A 5,373-nucleotide genomic window follows, 5' to 3' on the forward strand; every position below is an offset into this window, starting at 1 on the left:
CTGCTGTATTTTCTGTTAGAATTCCATTCATAAAGAAGTTAACGAATATAATTTCATTGTTAATTAATATGGACTTCTCCTTGTGGTAATCTGTAAATACCTTCTGATTATTTAGGGGAAAATATATCCCTCCAAAGGATTTTTGAAATAGAAACTCAAAGCACAGAAAGAAAAAAAAAAAAAGACACTAGTGAATGTTGGAATTCTTTTCAGGACACCTTATCATGTTCTTCATGGCCAACTTCTCCAGGCTTGAGATGGGAAAAGCGATGGTGTGACCTGAGACTGCTCCCTCTACTTCATTCTCGCTTCTCTCAGTATGTGCCCGGGACAGATTTGAGTCGGTGAGTTCATGTTACTGAATTCTGATTTTTTTCTTAATTCAAAAAGGGACCTTTAGTCAAACTCTTAATATAGGATGCCTTCTGGTTCTTACTTTCATACTAGAGGCCCACAGTTTCGGCCTGGCCTGCAGATTGCGAGAGGGTGCAGGCCAGGCCGAGGGACCCCACTGGTGCACGATCAGGGCTGGGGAGGGACTGCGGATGGACTCCAGGGCATGTCCGGCCCATCTTGCCCAGTCCCAATCGGCCGGACCCCAGCAGCAAGCTAACCTACTGGCCGGAGCATCTGCCCCCTGGTGGTCAGTGTGCATCATTGTGACTGGTCAAAGGGTCGAATGAATGGTGGGACACTCAGCATATTAGGCTTTTATTATATAGGATAGGATAGTTCTGGTAGTAATAACAAGAATTAGGAAAGAATAGTATAACACAGTAAAACATTTATTAATCTGATTTTTAAAAAAACAGCACTTAAAACACTGACTCTAATAATAATTTTGTAATGGATTTGGTGTCTTTAATAGATATAGTTTTATGGAATTTTTTTATTTCTTCTTGTATTCTTTTAAATAAGATTTTCTCAAGGAAAGTGTATAATTTAGTTGATAGCAAAATTATTTTCATATAGTTTGTGATATTCTCATAGTATTAGTTTCTTAAATAAGTGTAGGAACACTAGTGATGTCTTACTTTTCATTCTTGAAATTTGTATTTTCTCTTTTATCTTGGTTGTTTTTCTAGGGAGATGTAAATTTTATTTATTTTTTTCAAAGGACTAATTTGAGACTTTGTTGAAACTATCCCTTATGTGTACATATTGTAAATCATTAGTTTCGGCTTCTTTTTTTGTCTTGTTTCCATTCCTTCAATTCTTTGGCTTGCTTTTCTGTTCTTGCAGTTTCTTGAGATGGAAGTTCTAGGGGCCTAGAAAGTTTTCTGTGAAGAGTGGTATAGTAAATATTTTAGGCTTTGCAGGCCTTAATGTCTCTGTCACAGCTATTCAATCCTGCCCTTTACAATAAAAACTGCATACATAATATATAAATGAATGGGTATGGCTCTGTTCCAATAAAACTTTATTTATCAAAACAGACGACAGGCTAGATTTAGCCCATAGGCCACAGTTTTGCCAACCCCCATTTGATCATTAATTTTTCAGATTATTTTCCTAATATATGTAATCAGAACTAGACATTTCCATCAAAGTTTGCTTCAGCTATACTCACAGTTTTGGGTTACATCTTAGTTTATTTATAGTGTTTTTGAATATAACATTTCCCATAGTTTTCTGGGTAGCGTTCTACATTCGTTCTTCAGTATACATGCATATCTTCTGACACCACTAGTACTGACAATTTATCACTTTGAATGAAGTACAGAAACATTAATTCCACTTAGGCCCTTTTATCCTCCCTAATTTGTAAGTAAAATTATCTTAGTTTCCTATACATACATCAAGCTTTTAGCGATTGAATGAATTACACTCAATAAATAATACAGTAATAAGCAGTTGTAAACATAGCACTATTCAGAGTGGATAGCACAGCAATTCGGATTCAAGAACACATTTATTGTTCACTCCTTCACTCAATAAAAGTTTATTTCATGTCTGGGACTGGGAGATGTTGTGTTTGGTTTCGTCTCTAAAGAAGCTCAGAGGCAGTGGAAATAGTAAGGATTCAAAAGAAAAGACAAATAATTGTTCTATGATGACAAGTATAGAAGATTATTTAGCTCAAAAACTAGGAAACAATTTGTTGGTTGGTTTTGCCAAGGTCCATCATTTTAACTTCAATGAGGTAATACTTCTCATTTTTATCAATGATGAGATGTTATGTATTTTCTATGGTAATTAATTCATACTGTATGTATGTCTAATTTCATATTATATTTCATAATTATTTTATGTAATTATTTTAGACATAAGTAAAAGGTCTAACATATGTCTATTTTCAATTCTGAAATGTCAAAATATTGAAGAAAATTGCACTGTCAGGGAATTAGAAGGAGCAATAGAGGTTTGTGAACTTTGGCTGATCTTTTACTCTAAGCTTTATTTTTTGTGTGTGAAAAGTGAGCATAATGAATATAATAGTATATATATATATATATATGTATATATATATCAGACAAGAGTGTGGTGATAGCCAGAGGGAAAGGGGGATGAGGGTCTTTGTGGAAGTAGCAAAATGGGGGAAAGTGGGGATGAAAAGAGAGTTTGTGCGTTGGTTGTATGATGCAGTGTGCAGATGATGTTTATTGAATTGTACACTTGAAACCTGTATGGTTTTGGGAACCAATGTCACTCCAATAAATTCAATTTTTTTAAGAAAAGAAAAGGAGTGCTAGGGGTAATTAAATGTATATTATGGTTGGTAAAAGTATTTATCTCTTTACTTTTAGTGCTTAGCATGCTTTATGGTTCAAAAGTGTTTGTATATTATATTATTTGGTTTTTTAAAAAAAATTTATCTTCTTGTTAAAAGTATTACATATGTCTCCTTCCCCCACCCCCCTCACTGATCCCTTCCACCCCGCACCAACCCCGTCCATCCAAGACCTACCCCACTGTTGTCTGTGACCATGAACTGAAGGAGAAATAGAATAAATTACTGAAATCACTAACCTGAGTGCTTCTTTTTATTTTTTATTCAACACCTTCCCAAATAACCAAATCAAATAAATGGCATATTTTCAATATCTTTTGAGTAAATAGTTCTTTCTACATACCCAGAACCACTCTCTAGAAACTGATTCTTATCATTGTTCATCTTGAGTAATTTACTATTATTATTTTTTGTTAATCCTCACCAGAGGATATTTTTCCCCCATTGATTTTTAGAGAGAGTGGAAGGAAGGGGAGAGACACAGAGAGAGAAACATCGATGTGAGAGAGACACATTTGATTGGTTGCCTCCCGCATGCACCCTGACCAGGGCCAGGGATTGAGCCTGCAACCCAGGTACCTGCCCTTGACTGGAATCAAACCCAGGACGCTCAGTCCATTAGCCGATGCTCTAACCACTGAGCAAACCAGCGAGGGCCACTTTGAGTAATTCAGCATTCTTCTTATATCTCTTAACCTTATTAAGTTTTCCACCTTTTTTAACCACCACAGAGATATCATTCTAAAATACAAATGAGATCCTTTCATTCATTTCAATGCTTCAGCTTTCAGGATTATATAGAAATGTTGCAACATGGCTTGCAAATCTTTTTTTAAATTAGTACTGAGTTTTAGAGAGAGAGAGAGAGAGAGAGAGAGAGAGAGAGATCAATTGATCAATTGGTTGTCTTCTGCATGTGTCCTGATTGGAGATCAAACCCACAACCTAAGTATGTGTCCTGACCAGTACCTGCCACCTTTTGGTCTATATTTTTCTCAGTTTCCTTTAGGGAAAATTGGGGCCCTGTTGACCAATTAATCAATACTCTAATTCATTCAATAGTAGAGGCAAAATCATGCCCCCAAACAGTAATCTTTTTAATCCATCTATTTTACTCAACACCTTCCCAAATAACCAAATCAAGTAAGAGATCGTATGTAAACCAAGAAGCTCTTCAAATACATACTTCACTTCTATTTATGATAGGATTTCTATCAAGCCAACCTGAAAAGTAGACACAGATGTCAAACGTGATATATGTTAATATACAGCCCTGGATTTATGAAAGGTTAAGTCCTTCAGATTTTTATCTAGGACTTATGTCACATATATGATTACATAAATTGCAGATTTGATCTGAGTGTATTAACTCCAGTCAGCCGAAAATATCAAACTGCCGTGATTCATTTAAAACAGAACGAACAAATATGCCCAAGACACACTTTAATTCATGGTACATGAAGCAATAGTTACGGCAATCAGAAAGTGGAAGGAAAGAAATGTATATTGCTAAAGTCAAATTAGGTCTCATTTTCCTAGGATGGCTGAGCTTCTGTGTAGATATTTTAGTCTTACTCTCTGTTGAATCTAAAATTAAACCTAAGAAAATCATGGAACATTACATTCTTTTGGTGCCATGCATATTTTTGTCACAAATTCAGAAGAAGATTACGCAAACAATAGTTGTACTTTTTAATGGGTTTTCATATCGTTTTAAGGTAAATCAAACATGTATATTTGAATACTTCTTTGTTATCAGTTGAAAGTGCTTGGTTAAAAATATCAGAGCAAATTTCTCTAAAAATGTTAATAATTTAGATGCAGAGCGTTTTAGAGGCAAAAGGCTTTTACCAAGTGCACAGTTCTGAAGAGGATTTCAAAGCAGTGTGTCCATTTTCTAAAGTTCGTTGTGTTGTACAAAAGAATAATTCTCAAGCATGAGACGTTAGAGTGCCTTCAGTTTATTTGGGGATTTTTGTCTGTTTCTGTTCATCAAGCTTATATCTAAACATAGTAATTTGATACAGAAAAAAAATAAATGTTAGAGTTGTACAGAGTTGCTTTAACTTCTATAGCACTTGGCAAACAATTTACAATGGCACTGTTTAATTTTCTCCCACAACAACAATAAAATCAACAAAAGTTCATAGACATATTTACGTAGACTGGTTATTACATTTTGAGGAAAATTTTAATTGTTATTGAAATGCACAACATTCACATAATTTAGAGTATGAGCATTTAGACCTGAAGAGGAGCTATAAGAACCTCTTTTCTACACCAAATTTGAAAAGACAAGAAAACTAGGGCTGAAAGTGGTTTAACAATTAACAAAAATGCTGTAGCTTATAATATCAAGTGATTTTTTTTACATGATGTTTAATATTGGAGGTTTTTAATGTGATCTTTCAATTATAAATAAGATGCATTGAAAATGTCAAGAGGAGCCTGGGCCAATTGCTCAGTGATTAGAGCACCAGCCCTTGGACCGAAAGGTCATGGGTTCGCTTCCAGGTCAAGGGCACATACCTTGGTTGCAGGATCAATCCCCCACCTGGTTTAGGCTATGCGGGAGGCAACCAGTGTATCACGCATCAATGTTTCAAATAATAAACTTCTATGTATCGTTTTCTGGCAAACTG

At 35.1% G+C, this 5,373-nt stretch overlaps 1 protein-coding gene across 3 annotated transcripts in view; it reads left to right on the plus strand.

Moving 5' to 3' along the window:
• The window catches only part of SNTG1 (syntrophin gamma 1), a 109,790-nt gene that overhangs the window by 78,834 nt on the left and 25,583 nt on the right, over positions 1 to 5,373 (plus strand). The window lies entirely within an intron of this gene.

This window comes from Myotis davidii, unplaced genomic scaffold (assembly GCF_000327345.1).
Source record: "Myotis davidii unplaced genomic scaffold, ASM32734v1 scaffold317, whole genome shotgun sequence".
In the NCBI taxonomy this organism is placed as follows: domain Eukaryota; kingdom Metazoa; phylum Chordata; class Mammalia; order Chiroptera; family Vespertilionidae; genus Myotis; species Myotis davidii.